General features: G+C 38.8%; 1 protein-coding gene and 1 pseudogene across 1 annotated transcript in view; both read right to left on the bottom strand.

Moving 5' to 3' along the window:
• The window catches only part of Lsamp (limbic system associated membrane protein), a 2154604-nt gene that overhangs the window by 1894609 nt on the left and 236410 nt on the right, over positions 1-23585 (bottom strand). The gene's annotated exons all lie outside the window — the stretch shown is intronic.
• Positions 18647-20520, bottom strand: LOC116897707 (annotated as a pseudogene).

Raw genomic sequence — 23585 nt, 5'->3', positions numbered from 1 at the left:
GAAAGTAAAAAACATTGGGAGCAAATGGCCAAGAGTCAAAGAGAAAGAGTTGGGTGGTGGTGGGGAGAATGGAGAGCAAGAAGAAAGTACAAAATAAAAAGAGGCAGGGAAAGAAAGGGAAGGGATGGGCAGAATGGGAGTGAATGAGATGATCAGAATTTATCAGTCTCAGAAAAAGTAATTTACTGATAAATGATTATCCATTTAGAGGTGACCAGTGTCAGCCAAAGCAGCCCTAAATTAATCCTTCTGCCAATCCTTCCAGATCTCACACAGGATAGAAGGCAAGTCAGCCCGGCCCTGTCACGGAGTCTTTCATATACAGTAATAGATTGCCATAGATTTCATTTCACATCCCAGCAACTCTGCGCAGAACATGATGAGCAGAAAAAGGTGGGAGACTGAGGGCAAACATCGAAAAGGAGAGAGCTGGGGGAGAGAAAACAGCCTGCTCTCACCGCACAGAAATGCTTCCCCATAAGACCTCACACATCCAGGCAGCAAAGATCACAGAGACAAAGTCACCAGGGAAGAGGACATGACTAGGAGGGACAGTCAGGATGATTCTTGGAGAAATCACTTTGCAAGTCACTTGAAGAGGAGGAAAGTACCCAGAAATTTAGTAGGAAAAAAAAATCGGATAAAACGCACTCATGACCTCATCAAAGAGCAAATATTCTCTTAACAAGAAATCTTTAAGCCAGTAGCTGTCCTATGAGGAAGCAGCCACCCTAAAAAGCAGCAAGCTCTCAAAGGACTCACAATAAAGTGGCCATGGGAGAATGGTAAACATACCTTCGGGAAAGACTGCAGTCACTGTTGGAGGAGAAAGAAGTGCAAAGTGCTTGGGAAACAGAAAGAGGAACGTAGCCTGTGACGAGGGGCAACGTTACCATTGTAGCACTCTGGTTCATTATTTATATGTCAATGTTCCTTAGGAAATTGTTAAATTGCTTGTACCTGAACACTGAAAAACGTGTTTGCCTCTTGGCTCTCATATTGAAAACAATGCAGCCTTGTAATTAATAATAAAAAGTAAACACTCTGGATGTTTAATATCTGAGGCTATTACATATTTTACCATGTCATTACTCTAATAACTTGGTGTGAGCACCTCATTATAATTACTATTTGGCAGTGACAGGAATTCTCCTTTGGAGGACAGCATTGAAGGCATCAGCAAATACTAAATGATGGGGTATGAACTAACTCACACATTTTGCTTTATGTGATACATCTGATGTATATCTATGGTAAAACGCAGTTATAATATTTTTATTTCTATGTAACTTGATGTACACAGACACTTGGAAAGAACATTTTATTCATCTGTTCTTTATGCCGTCTGAATGAATTTTTATCCATTCTTTATATACTCTGAATGTTTCCTCAAGGTGCATAAACTATTAGTGTTTCTTTTTGATAAAGCAGAGCACTAAAAATTTGTGAACATTCAAAACAGAAGCAATTCTACTATACATGGCCTTAGGTTTTTGTCCTAATTGCTGTCTAGGTTGGTGACTGGTATCTGCCAGAAGTTTCATGTCTAGTGTGAGTTTAATTAAGCTACTATAATAGAATGTAGAATGCCTTAGCTTATTAATCAATATTGTGAATGACTGAAGTTGAGTTTGGTTTTTGCAATGAACTTCCTCTACTTAATGCAGGAACCTCTACCTTACTCCTTTGGTGGTCAGTTTCGGCTGCCAAATGGGATTAATCAAGCATCACATGGAAGAAAGTCTTACTGAGGAGTTTTATTTGGATCAAGGTAGCCTGAGGACCTGTCTACAGGAAACTCTCTTGGTTACCTTAATTAATGTGGGGAGACCCAGCCTAAAACTGGGTGGCATCATCCTCTAAGTTTGGGTAGCAGAGAAAGTGTGCTAAGAAGCCGTCAGTAATTTTCTTCTCTGCTCCAGACTGTGCTTGGGAGAGCAGTATGGTATCAATCTCCGGCCACTGTGACTACAAGGCCATGAGGGTAACCTAATCTTGTAACCTACAGTGAATCACCTCTCCCTTTTTGGCAGGACAGGTTGTCACAGACACAGAAATAAAATTCAAACAACCAACATGTAAATTATCTAACTAAGTCCCAGTGGAATGCTTAGAAAATGTCAATTTTAATCTAAAGCACGTTGAAACTTTTAATGTACATGAGAAATAAATACATACACAATCATAAAATGCACAACTAATTAAAATTGTAAAGTACTGACTGAATATGTTTTTCACTGGGGATGGTGTAAAATTTTGGCTTATATACTAACTAATGGTTCTTTGAAAATGTAAAAATCAGTATATATTATAAACATTTGCTTGTGGAATGCCAAATAACATATATAATTATATCCATGTAGTAACTTGAATTTTACAGGGGTATTTTTATGTATGCATATGTGATCTTCCATTTCTAGCACATAAAATGGTTGTGATTTATTTTTTGTCTATTTAATATTGGACAAAGCTGCATTTACATTGGGCAGTGCCGGACAAAAAGAGCCCTTGGTGCCTATGGAACTATATATATATAGAACTATATATATATGTGTGTGTGTGTGTGTGTGTGTGTGTGTGTGTGTGTGTGTATCTGTCATATGGCATCTGTAGGTTTTTTTCCTTTGGAGTGGTACAAAGGCACTTTAAAGTACTTATTTTAACAATTAATGTCCTGGACTGAGGGAATAGTTCAGGAGGTAGGAGTGCTAACCCTGTAAGCTGACCTGAGTTCAGATCGCAGAAGCTTGGGAGATGCTCACACTGTACTGCAAGCCTCTGTGAGGCCACGTGCCACCAGAGAGAAGCAGAAACAGGATTCTCCAGATGGTCTTAGGTCAGCTCACCTGGCTTATAAGGGAGGTAACCTGCCTCAAACAGGGTTACAGGTGAGGTTCCACACATGAAAATTGTTCTCCAAGCTCCACATGTGTACTGTGCATAGGTTCATCTATACCCAAACACATGGACTGACACATATGTGTATGTATTCATTAGCTACATAAGACATACAGATGTGCATGCATACATACATGCATACATATAAATTAAATAGAAAATAAAACGAATAAAAATGTAAACTTTAAACATTTTTTTCCTAAATACAAATCCGATTCTAGTACAGCATGGCTTTTCAATGGTAGTTTTCATAGTATATCTTAAGTATACACACCAGGAAAAGCCTGGTGTGTTTACTGAGCACGGCCGACATTCAATTTTACCTAGTTACTAAGTTCACAAAAGTAAAATTGATCTGAAAGTAATTGGCATTTTGTTGTTTCTCCCTGAGAGTAGTAGAAACTCATAAACAACTAAATTGAAAGTTTTGATTGAAGTGATTTTTGGAGTCAATTAATTATAAACCTTTTCCCCTCCTTGTTTCAAGGGGGAAACAAACTCCACTATCTCCACAAGGTTGTATACATATGACTTTGGGAGAAACAGACAACTGCTTTGAGGTAACTTTGAAGAACGCTGTAGAAGGCTGAAGGAGACAAATACTTCTCCCCTCATTTTTTGAAGACGATAAGCAGAGTGGTTCAACAGCTCAATAGTTACTGACAGAGATGCATAGTTGTTTCAAGAAATATCACCTGGTGGTTAAGGAAAAAGCCAGGGACTTCATTCTCTTCCGTCATCTGGTTTACAGTGCTTGGATTTGTAGCCACAGTTTTATCCATTGCCAAAGACTCCATACTGCATGCTGTCATTCACACTGCCAGACTGCAACGTCTGCCAGGATTTATGGCGACCACGCTGCTCGCTCATTGCTAAGAGCAGATGGCTGGGCTGAGGGACAGCAGATTGCTTAAGGGCAGAGGCAAGGGTGTGGGGGAAGACTGACTATGGTAGCCACAGGGAAAGGCTTCATTCTCAAACCCGGGGAAGATGAGTTGGAGGTGTGTAACAGCTCTCTTCCTTATGAGTTTTCCTCAGGTAAGCTAAGATTTACAGTAAGATTCAGGAAGTTTTATAAACTTCTCAAAGGGAGCACGAAATTAGGAAGAATACTTTAGACATGTTTTTCTTTTCCATAGCTATTAAGCTATTTAGATATTGTCATAGAAGGACCACTCCCACCCCCATACTCTGCCTTAAGGAGAGTTGTTCTTACTGTTTATATTAAATGGGTAAATCTTTTGGAATACCCTATATCCTTTCAAGTATATATGCTTAGAGAATCACACTTTGCTCAGGATATACACAAAGAGAAGACGGTTTTGATCTAGTATAAGTGAAAGTATCCTAATAAATTATTAAGCATGAATCTTAAAAAGAAGATTCATTAGTGGCTTCAAGAGTGGATGCTCTGGGTGATGTCATCTTAGACAGAAATTGAAAAGGCAGAGAGGTGTCCATGTCATATGAGGTAAAGGCTCACTGTTTATTATCAGCACCTTACCTATTCTGTGCAACCCTCACTGACTTCACTAAGCACAGCTGTGGCAACTCTCACTCTTCCAGGTAGCAATGGTACTCAAATCCAATTCTAAATTGTTCAGGCCACACGCTACCAATGCCAAAATGATTATCCCAGTTTCTAGATTGTGATCTGTCTGAAGACAGGAATGTTATTTAATTCATGTTTTAGTTCTTTAGTTCTTTAGTTCCAATGTATAAAACGTTCACTAAGGGCAATGAAGGATGGATACAATAATATGTCTGACAAGATCAATGGTAGGTAATGATGAGATAGGACAAGAAGCATGCCCTACATTTGCTGTACAACATGTCATTGCAACTGCAGCTTTTGTCCAAGCATTCGCCATTCTCATATGATGTAGTATCAGTCAAGCCTCAGGGCTATCACACCTATTCTGACACCATGGGGACATAAAGAAGGAAGGAAAGAATACACAAATGATGTCAATAGCTTAGACCTTTTCCTCTCTTCCCTCTCTGTCGTCTCCACCTCCCCTCCCTCATTCTCTCTCTCCATCCTTTCCTCTTTTTCTTTCTCTTTAAAGCTCTGCATAACATGCTGTATTATTTAACACTTAGATTAGTAGAAATTATAGATTTGCATTTCTAAAGGTCTGTCCTATTTGGTTTTTCCTATGAGGGAACCAAAGCCCAAAGAAGGTAAGTAACTCCTTTAATGTCAGTCAACTAGTTGGTGACAGCATCCAGAAGCACAGACTCAAGTCTTCAGAATCTGTCTTCTCATCAGGATGCTACAGTGTTTTAATCTACACCACAACATGTAATAAAATAAACATCAATGGTAATGATAACACTAATATTGTCAAGCCTTTTGAAGCATTCTAAACGGTGCCAGTTAATTGAACAAATCTCTCTGGCTCTGCATCTTCCCACACGAGTTTTGAGGTTTTAACATTTCTAAGAATAGACTAAATCCAGGATAATAAAGAGGTGGCAGAAAACAAGCACTGTGCATAGGGGGTTAGCACACCAGACTGAACGCTGTAAAGGGGACACTGAAGACAATGCATAATTGGTAAATCAGGATGACAAGGCTGGCTCTCCTCCCCATCTGTATCTGCTGGCATGGATTCTCACAATGACTTTCTGTGTTGTCTGAGAAGAAGGTCTAAGGTATAAGCCATTCATTCAGTTACCACAGAAGCAAGGCCAACCAAGATGGGGTGGGCTAGTTCCCATCACTGGTTTGAGCAACTGAACATAACAGAGACATGATATAAATATTGTAAGTCAGTTATCCCATTGGATCTAGACTAGAGTCCTAAAAATGTATCTGTAGCCTTAACTTGTAGTGTTTGGATATATATATATATATATATATATATATATATATATATATATATATATGGAAATGTTGGTTATCATAGTAATGGAGGGATTCTACTAATGAAAAGTTAGGTGCTTTGAATGGTGGATGGATCATTGCATAAAAATTGCATAAAAATTGCATAAAATATGCTGCTCCCTATAAATACCAAAGCAACTCTGTGCTTGAGAATCTTTGAGTGTATTCTCAACTTCTGGCATCTCAGACAATAGAAGAAAAACCAAGACTGTGTAAAACTTCAAGTGTTATAGACGTCCTGGGACTTGTAAGCTGCTTAGTTGGAGATGATAAATTTTGAGGTTATTCAAAATTAAATATATAAGCAATTGATGAGTTGTCCATGTTGTAGAGGAGGATACTGAGTGAAGGGTGCAGTTTTGCTTAGTCTTAATAGTCAAAAGTCATCTCAATGCACAGAAATTTTCTCATCAAGATAAAAATTCTCACAAGTTAAAATCGTTCAAGAGAGTCAGGTATCATGGGTTCCATTACTGAAACAATCTGGTAGAGTATAAACCGAGGGTGGCAGGACATAAAACATTGGCTATTCCTACTTAGATTGACGGCATATTCAAAATTAAAACCACAGTGTCTAAGGCAAGGGGTCTAGCAGAGTGCTACATTTGCCCAGAGCATCCTTCTGAACTACAGTCTGCCTCTATAGACTCTGGACCAATTCAAGACTCTCTAACATCCAGACCATAGTGCCGGCCTCTCCAAGATTTGTCAAGACCAGACTTACCTTTCCAAAGTTTCTAAACTTACTTTCCCAGTGTCTTGATTTAGACTTGTTTTGTTTTGAATTCATCTCAAACAGACCTTAGGTCAGGACCACCCTTTTCTAGAATTACACAGTAGCAAATCATTCGCTATCCTTTGCCAGGTCCTATGCAGTAGATAGTAAGGGGTGTAAAACGATTTAGACTGGGAGACAATCTATCTTCTAAGGCTTTATACTGAGAAAAAAACATTTGTGATTTTTAGGAAAGGCTTACGAAGTCTCAGGCTGTTTTGGAAATAATATGAACAAGCTACTGGAATAGTGGAGGAGTGGACGAGAAAAGAATACACTTAAATCAACAATGGGCTAAGAGTGTACTGATTCTCTGTCACCTATCATCTAAAACTTCATTCTCGATTTCTTTACTTCTAAAATGTTTGCATTTGACAATGGTCTTTTCTGCATTCTTGCCACTACAGGCTATGGCCTCCCATCTACAACCGAATTGTATATTCTTCTGAATAGTTCTACAGCTTCATACTGCATATATCTCGTCTATTGGGACACGGTTATTCCCTTGAGTATATCAACCGATGTCTTTATATTTTTGTATGGAGATCAGTCACACCCCACCTAACAATTTCTTGCCTTATTGAATACAAATGAGAAATTAGGATCGGTGAGAGTGAATCGAAGCTGCTAATACCAGTGTAATTTGCATGCATTGCAACCGCCACAGTACATTGTCATTTCGCATAGTATCTTTCACTAGGTAAATACTTTTAAAGATTAATTTATCTAAGGCACTTACTTGTTTATGTATTGACTTCCAGGAAGAGACACTGCTTCTGGATAATATGACACTTTCAGGAGAGCAATCTGTAATTTTCTGCTCAAAATGTGTCCCTCTAATAATGGAGGCCACAGTACCTCCATTATCTTGCCCCAAACTGACCCCTTTTAATGGTACGGCAAGGGATTAATCAGGGATGTCCATTCTGGACTAGCTGTGACTTGTTGAGAGAGTATTGCTCTGCCTTTCCTCGGAGTGTTCCTTTGATGTCTCTGGTTCCATTTCCAGTCAAGAGCAGGATATATCTTTCTCAGTCCCTGATCCGCATATCGTACGCTACAACCTCTTATACTTTGTTACTGCCTCAGGACTTTTTTTTTCCTTATAAATTTTCACTTAATTGGGGTTGGCTTACAGTTTCAGAGGTCTCGCCTATTAGCATCCCAGCAGGAAGCATGGCAATTTACAGGCATTCAAATCTATGAGCCTCTTGGTGCTGTTCAGATTCCAGTCACCACATTTCATTCCCTGTCTCTGCAGGCTTGTAATATCACATACAATATCTGATCACAATGCAAAACTCAAGACTTTTTAAAAAAAATCCTTGGAAGCATCAAGACTTTCCTTTCTGAAGAAAACAGTGTCCAGCACAGAAGCAGGCACACAGGCGACATTCAACAACTATGTTTTAAGTGAATAAAATACAAGCCATCAAATGAGACTGACTTCTTAAGATCCCCGTGCTTAGTGGCTCCTGATTCAATTCTGTACTTTTCTATCATGAATGCTTAGTACTCTTCTAGGCTCTTTTGCATAGGAGCACCTACCACAGAATAATTGGTTTTGGACACTTTACCATTCTGCATTTCAAAACCTTTCGCTCTTGGCAGAGCTAACCCCACATATGTTTTTCCTGATCCACTATCAGTAATGTGTGAGTTTGATAACACACAGGGCTTATTCTCCTTAACTGGAATTTGGAAGACTGGGGGATGGCCTTACTTATTTGCTGTGTGTTATGACACTTGAATCTCTATGTGGGGAGGACACGAAATGTTTGACTAAATAGATCTTGTGTCTTGGATACTGTCTGTCATTTTCATCCTGTTCAGAGCTTCTAGGGACAATCGACCAAGAAACCAAGACCCAGGTTTGGGATCTTGGGAGGCATAAGATCAGAAGTGTTATTTCCAGAGTTAAGAGTCCTGCTCTTTTTCTATCTGCCGTGTTCTGTTTGGAAACGAGTTCAGGAGAGAGGCCTTAAGATATTGAAAAATAAAACAGCCATTCTGTCATCCTCAATTCATCCAGAGAAACTGGAATGTGAGGGTACATATATTTAAATATTTGAAAAGCATCTTTTTCATGTGGGTGTCAAAATGACAAATAATCCAAGGCAGGGAAAAATGCACCCAATGATCCCCAATCTCCCTCCTCTCATTATGGAGATAAATCCCAGAGGGATATGAAGATAGTAGAGGAAGTAGGGAAAATAGCAGCAATCCCAGATATGGTGGCCAGGAGAATGAATTTAGAAACCATTCTGGACTCAGGCTTAGGGACCTGTGTTTGCCCTGATGAGGGCCAGTGCAGAGTAGCATAGAGTACTGAATCAGCAGGCAGCACGTTGGGAGGGAGACCTGAGAGACTATTTGCTTTGGGGTTTCTCTCCTAATAGAATGAACTTTAAGGGATTTCAGTGTGATTCCAACTAGTGTTCCCAAGTAAAAGTGGCTCACAGAGCCTTATCCAGCCCACTTATGTATGTAGAAGTACATGGGGACTTTCAGGAAAATAAGCTCTCTAGGGAGACTCCCAGCATCACTGCCAGAAATCGCTGCAGATGCTAGCCAGCAGAAGAAATGCCAGCTCAAATGAATCTTTCCCTGGTTATGACCAGAATATCAAACCATAGAGGGCTTTAGAGAAGACAGCCAAGGGTCGACTGGGCTAAGGGGAGATTCTGAGGCCAGACGTTTATAAAGCAAATTGAGTGGGGTTGTATCTTCCACAGACCTGAGTTTAGATAGGGTGTTATATATGAGGACTTTAGAATAGGACCCAGATACATAAGTCACATGATTGACCTTCTACTGGAATATCTGGTGGCTAGAACCAGGATAGCCCAGCACTGGACAGTGTCCAGTCACCCAGCTGCAATGCAATTTAAATGCATGTTTGTGTGATGCCTCTGCAAAGTGTTGTAGACAGAATGCTCACCATCACTTTGAGGACTTCATCTGCATAAATCCCTGTCCAGTGCACTCATTCCCAGTGACAGATTAATTCCTTTCTCAGGTTCTGCTTAAGAGTGTATCGCAGAATACTAATACTGTTCCCTAGAGAGGGGGTGGAGAGGAAGTAGGAGGGAGAAGAGAGGAGAAGGCACCTTCCAATATCCATCTCAGCACAAAGAAAACTTGGATGACAGTATGCTTAATGGGGAGGGAGGAATAGAGCCTTCTGACTTTCCCCAGGAGAGGAGGTTCATGCAAAATCTAAGTTGTAGGGTACAGGTAGTGTGCAAATTTGCAGCCATTCATGTTGGCTCTGTATTCTGAAAGGCTCCAGGATAATGGTAAGACACCAAGAGTTGTTCTAGGAGCTCAGCTTTAGTTCCTTCTCACGGTGTCCTCCTAAGCAGGTGAAGGATGCTGTTCGTGGAGAAAAGACAGAGCCTATGATTTCATGCCATTCTATTTAAAGACAGAAAGATCATTCCACCAAAGCATTCTTTAAAACAGCCCTGAGACGCAGGTCACATCTGTAGCGATGTTAGCTGAGGGGAGGCAGCATTTTACCTCCCACATCCAGCATCTCACTGGGTATCTTTCTGAGTCGACGCCTGAAAAATGACTGTGATGGTATTTGCAGTTTATCAAGTCTTCCAGCTGAGGTGTCAGGTGCAAAGAACTAACTCGTCACTCCAACATTCCCTGGCATTTGCTAACCACGAGGAAGAATGGAGGGCAGAGGGATTCGAGAATTCAGCAGCACTGGCGCAGCAGCTGGGGAGGGACAGAAATTTAGCTGTCACTTGGAGGAAAACTCCATTTCATTTTGCGATTAGAACGGAATGAGAGTTAAACTAGGTGGGCCATCCCCGGCCAGCCTCCTGCCAGGGCTTTAGGGAATCATGAGAGGTCTGCTCAGCACAGTGAAGGGTTACACCTGTCACTTTTCAAGATCAGTTCATTTTCCTTTTCAATAGCAGGAGACACCATCACATTCCAGTGAGGGCCAATTCCACAGCTATTGCAAAATGCTGAAATGGGTCACACTGCCGCGTAGACCGCTGGCAAACCTAGGTTTGGGCCTCCCCATACCTGCATAGCAGCTACATAGCCAATGAACCTCACATCTAACTACTACTACATCATTCTCCAACTATCCCTCTCCTCAGCATAGTAAACCCACTTGTTGCCGCCAGTGGAGCTGCAGCCTCCTCATCTGTTCTCTTGCTGTGCCTGGTTTCTTGCAGTTTTCTCTTCCACATAGTGATAAATCCCTCAAGAGTGTGGGCAGAGTTGAGCTGCATGTTTAACACACCGTTCTAAAAGTACCTTACGTGCCATGTATGGAGGACTTAAGCCTACTTTTAGGAAATAAAGACAAAAGATTTCCTAGCATTTTCCTGATATTATGGTTGAAACAGGGAGACAATACAATTCTTACATTCCACAGGGCACAGGACTTCCATCCTCCTCCTTGCTCTCTTTTGCAAGGTGTGTGTGTGTGTGTGTGTGTGTGTGTGTGTGTGTGTGTGTGTGGTGTCTTTTTAAAATACTAGCTCATGTAAGTGTCAACTAAACACCATAGTAATCATAACTTTTTCTGTTCAACGAAGTCAAAGTGGGTATTAAAATGAAGGAAAAAGGTGTAATAGGTAGGGAATACACCCAGGGGTCTGTAGGCAAGTTAGGGATCATAATAGGAAGTTCTCATTTTGATTCTTCTAATGCTGAGTTCAGCAGTCTTCGACTTTATGTTCTGTTGAAAATCTGAATACATAGAGAATAACAGAATTCAACTGGTAGATGGTTTGATCAACTTCCTAAACCTGATGTTGGAAACTTTCTGTCCTTGGGGGACCACCACCATTTCTGTGAACATGTTACTCAGTTTTCTCTCTTAGAACATGAATATTTAAGCTTCGAACTTTTCATTGATCAGATATTTTCCATATTTTTTTGAGAAAAGTCATAGAAAGGAAAGTTATATTATCTGGCATTTAGCCAAAAGATTCTCAGATATGACAGATGATGAAAAATAAACTGAACTCAGTCCTCCACCATTCCCTTCCTGAAAATTCTATGTGATAAGTTTCATATTTGGCACGAAATTCATCAACATTTCCAAGACTAAAAACAAATTACTGTATTGTGTGCCACGTAGTTACTTGAGAAAACTGACAGATTATTGAAAATATTTTTGCATTTATGGTAAATAGGAAACTGAAACTTTAAACCCAGGTAAGTAGCAGCCCTAATTTTCCAACCTTTAAAATAATTTTTTAATCCTCCATACAATCTTCCATCCCTGAAATTTCCACAGAGATAAATACACACACACACACACACACACACACACACACATGCACACACACACACACACAGAGTTAACTATCCAAATCCTCATTTTCAATTCTTTTAACCCAGAACCATGTTACAAGGAGAAAATCTTACTTGCTCTTATTAAAAGAATGATTTGTCACGAAATCAAATAAAAATATGTAACAGTGGGGGAATGAGGAACTGGGAGTAGCCACTGGAAGGTCCCAGACACCAAGAAAGTGAAAGGCATCCAGGACCCAACAGGGATGACTTTAGCCAAGATGTACAGCGAAGGGGAGATAGAACCTGTAGAGACCTCCTCCAGTAGATAGGTACGGTCCCCAGTTGAGAGATGGGGCCTCCCACCTGTCTCAATGTTTTGAACCCATAAATGTTTCTGTCGAAAGGAAAGACAGGTAGGGTTGGGGATTTGGCTCAGTGGTAAAGCGCTTGCCTAGCAAGCGCAAGGCCCTGGGTTCGGTCCCCAGCTCTGAAAAAAAGAAAAGAAAAGAAAAAAAAAGAAGGGAAAGACAGGGACAGAAAATAGAGCAGAGACTGAAGGAAGGGCCATGCAGGGACAGTCCTACCTGAGGATCCAACCTGTCTGCAGACAACAAACTCTGACATTTGCTGTTTCCAAGAGGCACTTGCTGGTAGGAAACTGGTAAGGCTGTTCCCTGGGAGGTTCTTCCAGAACCAGACCAGTGCAGATGTGGATGCTTGGTTCCAACCATCCGACTGAGCTTAGGAACCCCGGTGTGGAGTGGGAGCTGATGGAAGGACTGGAGGAGCAGAGAGGTATTGCAATCCCATAGGAAGAGCAATGTCGGCTGACCGGACTACCTAGTGCTTCAACGGAACTAGATCAGCAACCAAGGAGAGTACAGAGAGGGCTGTAGGACTCCAGGCACATATGTAGAAGAGGATGGCCTTGGCTGATATTAATGGGAGGTGACATCCTTGATCCTATGGAGGTCTGATGCCCCACAATAGAGGGTTGCTGGAGCAGTGGGTCAGAATGGGTGGGAGGGTGGGTGCCATTCTTATAGAGGCAAAGGGGAGGGGGAGAGGGCGGATGTTGGGATGTGGGGTTGTGGAAAGGTAAACGGAAGGGGGATATCTTTGAGATTTAAAAAAATGGAACGAGAAAGAAAGAAAGAAAGAAAGAAAGAAAGAAAGAAAGAAAGAAGGAAGGAAGGAAGGAAAGAAAGAAGGAAGGAAGGAAGGAAGGGAAAGAAAGAAAGAAAGAAAGAAAGAAAGAAAGAAAGAAAGAAAGAAAGAAAGAAAGAGAGAAAGAAAGAAAAAGGTGATTTTGGAGTTCATACTGGCTAAGCCACTTTTATAAGTGAATTGTGAAAGTAAACCCTTCTTGCCAGAATTTATACATTGAATTATGTATTGTTATAAAAATATATCTAATAAAAAAAAGTATCTCAAAAACATTTCATCAGATTTTTGTGTGCTGACTGCTACTCTGAATGTTTCTTTCACCATCCCCCAAAATCCATAATGCTCTTAAACACCAGAGGGTCAATGTCACCCACATGCATTTCTTTCTATGTATAACTCTTTTCTTCTTAAAAAACTCTTACTAAGTTACATTCTATTTATAGGTATTCAGTCTTCAATAGTCCCATAAATCCTGATTACATTCATTTTTCAATTAATAACAAAGCCATTATGAAACTCTCCAGTATTGAGTAAAGTAAAATATAAATCAGTGTATTTTACTTTGGGAAAGAATCGAGTTGTGAAACAGTGCGACTTAAAGATCGTGGTTTGTGCATGATTAAACATCAAATCTCACACAGGAAGTATGCCCCTATGATAGCTAAGATGCTTTTCTGAGAATCTCACTAAAAGCAAAGCAAGGACAATGTTAAGTTGGGCCCTGAGACTGAGAGATGCGAGGAGAGAAGAAAGCTACAGTACAGTGACTGAGGAAGAATCCCAAGACACAGCATGAGTTACTCAAAATGCATTGAGACTTTTGCGTCAACGTCTTGGTCACTTTATGAAGTACATGGGTTTTGATGCTTTTCTGCCATTTATATCAGCTACTTAATACACTTGATTCTAATTAATTCTAATTAATATGGGCTGTGTTCCACAATGAGAAGGAAAATGACTAAGTAGAAAACAGTAGATACAGTGTGTACTATTTCTCTTTGCTCTGCATCCTTGCTGCAGCACGGTGCTTGCTCTCTCTCTCTCTCTCTCTCTCTCTCTCTCTCTCTCTCTCTCTCTCTCTCTCTCTCTCTCTCTCTCTCTCTCCCTCCCTCCCTTCCTTCCTTCCTTCCTTTCTTGTTGGGAGCAGCCTTGAGATGGCGAAAGCAGCCTTCAAGTTAAAAAGCAATTGTGTTCTAGCCTTATGCTAGAATAATAAGCAATAGTCTTCAGGTTAAAAAGCAATTGTATTTTAGCCTTATGATAGAACAAAAAGCAATAGGCTTAGGTTAGATCAAAGCAGCACCTGCAGCTCTACATAAATTCAATAGATAGCATAAATCTAGGTGTCAGATCACTGAGTACCGGTGGTCAGGCACTGATGATCAGGTCACTAAACAACCCACCCTGCTATTCCCCTGCTTGGCCGATTTACCCAGCCAATATCCTGGTTATCAAGCCAGGCCCATTCTTTTGTGGTCACCCAACCCCTCCCCACATTTTGCTTCTACCAGTATATCTTCAGCCTGAGAAAAATTAAAAATTGTCAGCTTGATCAGACTTCTTGACTGGCTGTCCGTTCTTTGCGTCTCTTGTCCCCCATTCTCTCCTAGGTGGATCCCAGACCCTGGTCGACTGCCCTGCAGGTCAGGGCCCTTTCTTTCTTTCTTTCTTCCTTCTTCTTTCCTTTATCCCTTTCTTTCTTTGTTTGTTTCTTTCTTTCTTTGCTTCTTTCTTTCTTTCTTTCTCTCCTTTTTTCTTTCTTTCTGGAAGTACATTGTCTTTCCTTGAGTAAAGATGTGTGAAGGTGGTGTCACACCCTTTAAATCAGCAAAATTCCTAAACAATACATATAGACATGTTGGACTGTTACTTCCTTTAATTAGGAAACAAATGGAATGATTAATAAAAAAAGAAAAAGAGAAATAGCCTATCATTCAACTCCTAAGGAAAAGGGAAACAACAAATATCTGAAAAGATTTATTTAGCTTGATTTAAAATTTGTTCAACCACATGTATCCCTATATTAAAATATTATAAGCTACTTCCTAAATATGCAGATTTGCAACCACATGTATACATATACTAAATATCATCACTAACCCCAAAATATGCAGACTTTTGCATCTGTATACCTGTTCAAATCAATCTAAAGTCTATACTTTATAATGCAACACAGGATGAAACAAACACAATGATAGATTTGGAAATATTTAAAATTTACTCATAGTTAACTTTCAGAATCTCATTCTTGAATAATCTGTAATAATTTGGCCAAAATTATCTATGAGCCTAGAGAAAGGAAGATCTTCAGAGCATTTGCCTTAGGAATTCCTTCCTCGTTTGACTAATCTCAAGTCTCCTAAGTACCTTGAACTATGGCTCCTCTATCTGGAATCATCAAAGTAACAAAGATGTGCCCAGCATATGATCCATAGGACATTTACTAGTCTTGGAGAAAATCATTTTTTTCCACTATATACAGTCGATGGGTGTGTGCTATTTGGGGACTGCCAATTCCCTGAAATTACATTAATAGCTAGCTTCTATGCAACCCATGGAAATATGTTGGCAGATACAAATTAACTGAGTTTAAACTGAAAGCCTGGAAAAATAAAGCCTCCATGAGAGAGAACTAAAGAGAGGAGTGGGCTACCATCCACTCCAGGAAATAAGGAGACTCAGATCCCAGACATGCCTGACCATTTTTCCTCAGCTACATTTTGAGACATTTGCATCCTAAGATGCACTGTTGAAGGTTTCACGTGCCAACTCGCTGGTAATCACACAGCTTTAATTTACAGGATGTGAAACCACAATATTAACGCTCAAATTACAGAATTAACATTAAGAGACTTCCTGCTTCATAAAATGGGCGATAATGCAAAGTGGAAGCTCTTTAGTGGTTCATACAGATCAGTTTCCCACAAATACCAGAACTGGGCTGCTTTTTGGTCACAATAAAGAATGTCAATGTGTTTCTACTCAAGGTCATATTGTGGTTATACTTAGAGGGCTGCTCTGAACCCAAAAGGTCACAATTGCCCCATTAAAGTGGTGAAAGTAATTGGCATCTACCCACTAAAAAATTGTTTGTGTTCTCTTTCGGCTCAACTGTTAATCATAAGGAAGGAAGAACAAGATTTCTATGACTTGAAAACAATTTTGTGTCTAGAAAGAAAGCTTCCCAACAGCACTCCATTTTTCATATATTTATTTATGTCAGGAAACTTTTGATAGTATTAAAATCCATGATATTTGATAAGGGAAGATGGAAGATATTGTCTGGGACAATAATTTATCTAACATTATAAATGATGGCAGTATCAAACAGTTTATCATAAAAAATGCCCCCTGAATATCCACACCTTGATTTGAATGTCTATTTATATTTCATGATTTGTCAAATCCTCAACATCTTAGGAAACTCAGTCTTTAAGCAAAACAACTGGGAATTAACTTAGTGTCATCCAAGGACCTAACTGAGGTAATAGTCAAACTGTAAAGCACCAGTTTATCATGTGTAATTTGCTGAAATAAACTTCTGACCCCTGAAATAATGCCTTTAACCTCTGAAATATTGTTATATAAACATACAAAAATGTATAATATTGTAAAGAATAAATGGGCTACCTTTCCTACAGGAGGTACAAAGAGTAACCCTAGGGTGTACAATAGGCCTCTTCATCCTACCTCATCCTATCAACTACAACACATTTGTTTGCAGTAGAAGAATAAGTATTTGCTGCTGACCTGCTGCTTTTCTAAGATATGGGGAGAGCTGACCAAATATTTACAAGAATCCCATGTTTGTAAAAGTGTGCATTTTTCATCTTTATTTTCAGATGAGAAATGAAGGCTAACACTTCAAGATTTATACGTATATACAACACTTATAAGAATGAGACAAGATTTGAGGCCAGATGTGTTCATTTATAAAACCTGCTCTTCTCTAAGCAGCTGACAACCTCCACATGCTCAGGTTGATAGAAGCGAATCTCTGGGGGGGTGGGGGGGAGGATATTCATGTGTGTATAGTCATACCCTTCTGGGGATTAGCGGTATCTTAGGGGCAGTGTTTGGTTACTCTCAGTTTGGTCTTATTTTTTCCTTTATATTTTTCAATCATTCTTTATATATTTTTCAATTATTTTCTGTTTCTACTCATTTTTATCTTCTTATAACTTCTAATAAGAAAAATGAAAAGCTCTACATATTACAGTTTATTAGTATATAAAAAGCCTCTCGGGGAACAGTTAAGCACCACAATGAAGTATAATGAGACTCTAATTTAGAATAAGAAGTTTCAACATGATTACAGATGATCAGAGCTTTCTACCCCCATAAGAGATTACTTCAGGTCAACATCTCTCTAACAATGATAGCCCAAATCAGCCCCAAACAACCATTTAATTCACATGACAATAAAAAAGAAAGTTGGCTAATTAGGATCTCTGTTTTCTGAAGTTATTATAACACAGCAACATTTTAAGCAGACCTTTTGTCTTTGAGATTTTTGCACAGATTAGAGAATCTAGAATTGAATAAAGCTACACTCACCCTTAGTTTTTCCACTTCCTGTGTGTGTGTGATTTCCTCCAACTCTGGATGAATCTATCCTCAAACTCTGGAGTCTGATCCTGAACAACTTCGTCCTCATTCATACAATCGAGGCCATATCATTAACTCACTGCTTGTCTAAGCAGCAGAATGACTACTGTGAACCAGATTGTAGGGGCAGAAAAGGCAGATGTTCCCAGCAATGGTTTAGGAAATAGATATTAATAATTTTTAAACCACATGTGCCAATAATAAAAGATGTCTAGAGACTTAACCAATAATGGAAAACAATTTGACCTAATGAGAAATTCTTAATAGAGTGCTACCTAAGATTGAACTCAAGAGTCCTTAGAGCAAAGGGAAGAAGGAAGGGATAGGGATTATAAGAGAAACAACAGCATGCTGCAGAGAAAAATAGAACTTTATTTGAAAGCTACAAGAATTCCAAGTGGCTTTCTTCACTACAATGAGGCACGTCACATGGTCGTGTTATGCTGTACAATCTGATAAGAAATATGAAGATAATATGGAAGAGTCAATCTATTGCTCTGAGAATCCTGAGGAACCATTTATTGGTTTAAAACAGCTACGATCAATCACAACTATGCTGGGTACCAGGAGATGGGGTGTAACATATTTGTAAAATTTGCATTTAATTTTGGCTAGTCTAAATACCTCTCATCTTTAGTTAACAAAATCATTGCCCTCTTGACTTTCCTGAACTTTCAAAGATTTATAGTAACAAACATATTAAAATCAGTGTTTTGTGACAATAATGCATGTGTTTGTGTGTGTGTGTATGTGTGTGTGTGTGTGTGAGCGCGCGCGCGTGTGCTTGTGTATGACTTCACATGTGTGTCCGTAAAATTAGTAAGGTAACAAGCACTTTAAAAATACACTTGGCACCAATAAATAACTAATTCCCTTCACTATAAAATTACAGGGGAAGGATATAGTAAACATAGCTCAAAATAGTTATCTAGGAGATTGTGACCCTCAATATATAAGTACGAGTTCAGTGTGACACAATTATAAATGCCATCTTTGAGATCATACAAAGGAATTGGGATATTCTGCTTGATGCCCAAAAGAGATATGGTGAATCACTTCTTCCTGCCAATTGACAAAATGATAAACTGTTTAACATGAGTTTCAGATCGGAACCTGAAGATAAAATTAGCTGTTGTATGTGGTTTTATGGCCAGCATCAAGCTTCTTTGTTTCACATTGCTTATGCAACTTAAAGACTTTTAGGCAGCATAGATAAACTCAACTTACACACAATGTGCATTAGCATCCATTACTATATGTGTGTGTTGTTTCCTCCATGTCTTCTTTCCCTAGCAAGTTGGCATGGATAGACGTAATATGACTTTCTTTTCTTTTTCATTGTATCACTTTATCAATAAGAAACCTATGTCGACACTGTTCTGTAAACAATGACAAAGATCAAGGGAAACACATCAGGGATCATGTAGACAGTAATGTACATTGTCCTTTATATAATCAATTTATAATAGTTAAGGAAAGTCCTTATTAAGCAATTTTGCATACACTTCCTTCTCTTTATCTGTCTTTGCCTTTATCATTTGACTTTAAGCAATTCTACCTGAATAGATTTCTCTCCTGGGGCTATCTCTTAAGAGCAGCCATTGCTTGATCATACTCTTTTAATCCTTGCCATCCTTTTGCTTTTTGGTATAGTGCTTTAGTATTTGAAGGGTCTATTTCAAGAGCTTCCAAGCAACTTTCAATCTCCCCAGCTAGTTTAACATCTTCAATTTACAAGCACCAATATTCAGCACACAACTTAAGACTATAGGTTGCAGGCTGGATATATCTGCTTTCTCAAGAATAGCCTTTGAACTATCTATGTACCTTCTGCATATTTTTAATAGCCATCTCCCAGTTCTGAGATTTGAAAAAAGTATTTCCAATGTTTTTTAACTCTTCGGATATTAATAAAATTTTATCTACTTCTTTTAAATCTATATCAGCATGCTCAGGGAAATTGGGATGACTATTCCCAGAGCCATCTTTGAGGAATATTCCCCAGTCATCCCCTTCCTTCAATTCTCCACATTCTGCAATAACACACAGTTTGGCAGGTCTTTCACCATTTACTTCTATCTTTTCAAGCATCCTTGCCATACTTAGTCCTTTTATTACTTGACGAAATACCACATGTTTCCTATCCAAATGAGGAGTTGAACCTGTTGTGATAAAGAACTGAGAACCATTTGTATTGGGGCCTCCATGCTCAGCAAACCCTCCCGATCATGGCTTATAATGAAAATTTTCATCTTCAAAGTTTTTATCATAAATACTTTCTCTAACTGTCCCATTCTGATTCTCTACCCCAAATCATACGTTTCTTAATAATTCAGTGGAATTTGAATTTAAAGTGGAGAGGTTTCCCAGTTGTGGATCAAGTGCCCTTTTCTCCTGTATACAACACACACAAAAATGTTCTGCAGTTTTGGGAACAATATCTGCAAACAATGCTAAAACAATTAGTTCAGCTCGCTCCCCACCGGTATCCACGTCAAAGAAGACTCGCAGGTTCCTGGAATTGATAGGCCTGGCCATTGGGGATGTGTGGGACATCTTCACTGCAGGCACTGGAAAGGTGGACCATGCATGAGAGGGGCTCAGATCACTGAGCTCCCTGCAAGGATCTGAATAGGGAAGATTCCTTCCTTGTATGAGAGGACCTTAGAATTCTAATCAATTCACTTTTCATCTTTAAAGAAGACTCCTCCATGCTTTCACTGATGCTTCAGATAAGACCCAAAGCATTTCTAAGTTATCCAATTATGATCTTGCTCTGACTGGAAATCTATCAAACTTTAAATAAACCTTTCCAGTAGAAGAGGTCTTCAAAGCTCCCTGGACTAAAATACACTTAGTTTATCTGCAAAAATCTTTCATATTTCAGGTAGACCATTCTCTTAGAAATCAGGATAGGACATTTCTCTCCACGTTGTTTATTTTAATATTATACGTATTGACTTATTACCATCATTTTCAATTATGTTTTTCTTGGATCTATTTAGGTTGCTTGTTAATATATACACAAGGGGGATGAGAAAGATATCAATTATAGGTTTGTGAAGAAAATGTTTTCTTATTGGAAGCTACAAAAGATGCTAGAAATGACTGCAAGTGGAAAAAATGTAATATCAGAAATGATGGCATGATAGTTTTACAGTGCCCTCCAATAATAGCAAGGATAATAACATATGGCTTCCTGGTTAAGAGTCTATAGCTGAAAATGCCCAGGAAAATCACCAGTGTTTAGTAACAGATCTGTGAATCCCCTCTGAGTTCTGAGTTCTGCTATTGGGAGTCCCTAAGAAACAATATTATGCATATGGTCTGAAATTCAGCTTTGAAAATTACTTGTTGCTTGACTGTGAGATCGTTGAATTGATAAAGACTGTAATAAAGCAGAAGCAAACACAATAAATAAAGTGACTGGTTATTAAATTTCATACTTGAACGTTATTTTTAAAATCGATCACAGCATAATTTCTAATGTCTGGATTTCTAATGTCATAATAGACATTTATCTAGGGGTAAGTATTCTGGGATAATGGATTACACATATAGTAATGAAAACTATGTCACAAACAGAATATCTTGAAAGAAAAAAGTCTATTTAATCAATGCTGAATAAATGGTGTATAAGAAGACCTGAAAAGAAAATGATCCTTAAAATCAAACGATTCAGTGGAAAATATAAATCCTGCCCTGGATAACACATGATGTTCAAAATGAGAGGGTTTAATTTAAGAAAGAAATTTGACTTTCCATGTAAGATGACTGACTAGAAGCTGCATCCATGTGACCTGATGAAGTCATAGCGAGAAATAATAGTAGTCAAAAGAGAGAAAGGAAATACATCTTAAAAAATCATAATGTTATTGATGGAATACTGTGAGATTCCCTTGCTGGACCACAGGGATTGAAATAGAGCCCTTATCTAGAAGATGAGGTAAGGCTCTGTGGGTGAAGAAAATGGTAGACATATCTCAAGAGTAAGCCACCAACCCTGTAGAGCCTCGGGAGTCCAGTGAGATGTCAACCCCATTGCAAGAGGCATTAATAGTGGAGAGAAGTCTTAGTGTCTTGACTGCTTTATATAATTCAAAGGGCAGTGTGTAGGCATAAATGTGTCTATACTAAGCACACATAAGCGTAGTATATAAGCTGCCCTTAGAAGCTTAAAACAGAACAACCTTAAGTCAGACAGCCAGAATCCCAAGATAAGCAACATAGGGAGAGCCCTTGGTTCTGTGAGGGCTCGTTTCCCCAATGTAGGGGAATGCCAGGATGTTGAGAATGGAGTAGGTAGGTGAGAGTGGGAGCATCATCACAGAAGCAGGGGGAGGAGGGAGGAGATATTGGAGAGGGGGGAAAGGGGATAACATTTGTAATGTAAATACATAAAATATCCAAGAACAATAAAATAAATATTAAGAGAACCAGATACTATAAGGATGCAGACGACAGATTTATTTTTAGATACTTTTATTCTTCTCTCATGTATTATATCTGTAACAATTTCCCCTCTCTCCTTTCTTCCCAGTTCCTCCCTGGAAACCTAGCCTCTTCTCCAGATCCACTTCCTGTCAATTTCTCTTCAGAAAAGCGCAGGCCTCCCAGGGAAATGAATCAAATATTCCTTCAACATCCAGTTGGAATAGGTCAAGGCATACCCTCACATATTAAGTCTGCATGAGACAATCGAGTAGGAAGAAAGGACCCCAAAACAGGCAAAAGCATCACAAACAGCTCCCACTCACTCTGTCAGGAATCCCTTAAGAGTATCAATCTACACAACTATAACTTTTAAGTCAGACCTTTGCAGGTTCATTTCTGTGAGCTAGTTTAGTTAATTCTGTGAGTTTTCTTGTGGTGTTTTTGACCCTCTGACTCCTACAATCCACCATTCCCCCTCTTCCACAGAAGATTTTGTTTATGTATATTTTTGTATCTTTTTGGTTTTAATGTTGCTGTTGTTCCAGTACTAGGGACTATGCTCCTCAAAATATGTTAATCAAAATATCACAGAAGAAATTCAAAAGGTATAAACAAACCATTAGTTGTGTAAATTGCGGGAGAAATAAAAATAATTATGAAATTGTCAATGCAACATAAACTCTCCAAAAGATCATAATTCTTCAACTTCCACATTCAAAGATGCCAAAAGTAGTGAAAGTACAGAAGTTTTGACACAATTTCTAGCAGAAATGATCAATAAATTCAAACACGCTGAGAAAGAGAAATAATTTTGAGTATGGGAGTACAATCTAAAACAGAGAGAAAAGCAAGAAAAATGGATTAAAAAATCCAGTAACTTAAATAAAGGAAAAATAGAGAGAAACATGCAGGAAAAATTCTACAAATATATCAAAAGAACAAATGAAATATTGGTAATACAAAACTCAAGGAACCAGAAAAACTTACAGTGGAAGGGACTACCAATAGATGGTATCAAGTAGATGGAAGTAGGTAGATGAATATATTTTAGGGATGGAAGACAAATCAAAAAACAAACAAGCAAACAAAATAACCAAATGAAAATAAATGTGCTCAAGAATGCTTAGGATTCAAAGGCACATTGGAGAGACCAAGCCTTTGATTCCACTTAAAAAATAAGGAACTGAGTTGAAGAAATCAAAGCCACATGAATAAAGACAGAAATTATATGAGAATCTCAATCATTGCTAAAGGGCTTTGACAAAATTCAATATGCTTTCACAATAAAATCATGACGAGTAATAAAAAGAACACACATCAATGAAATAAACGCTATGTATGAGAAGTTCACAGTCAATATTATATTCCACAAAGACAAAACAGAATCCTTCATCTACAGTTGGGGTCTAGACAAGAGTATTTACCCTTTACATTCCTATTCAATATAAAGATTTCAGCTAGAACAATATTCAGTTTCCTTTCTGTATCTATGATAAAAAATATCCAGACCATAAAGAACTTAGATGAAATAGGGTT

The sequence above is a fragment of the Rattus rattus genome, chromosome 4 (assembly GCF_011064425.1).
Source record: "Rattus rattus isolate New Zealand chromosome 4, Rrattus_CSIRO_v1, whole genome shotgun sequence".
Taxonomy (NCBI): Eukaryota; Metazoa; Chordata; class Mammalia; order Rodentia; family Muridae; genus Rattus; species Rattus rattus.
This window is presented reverse-complemented; position numbering and strand designations above follow the sequence as displayed.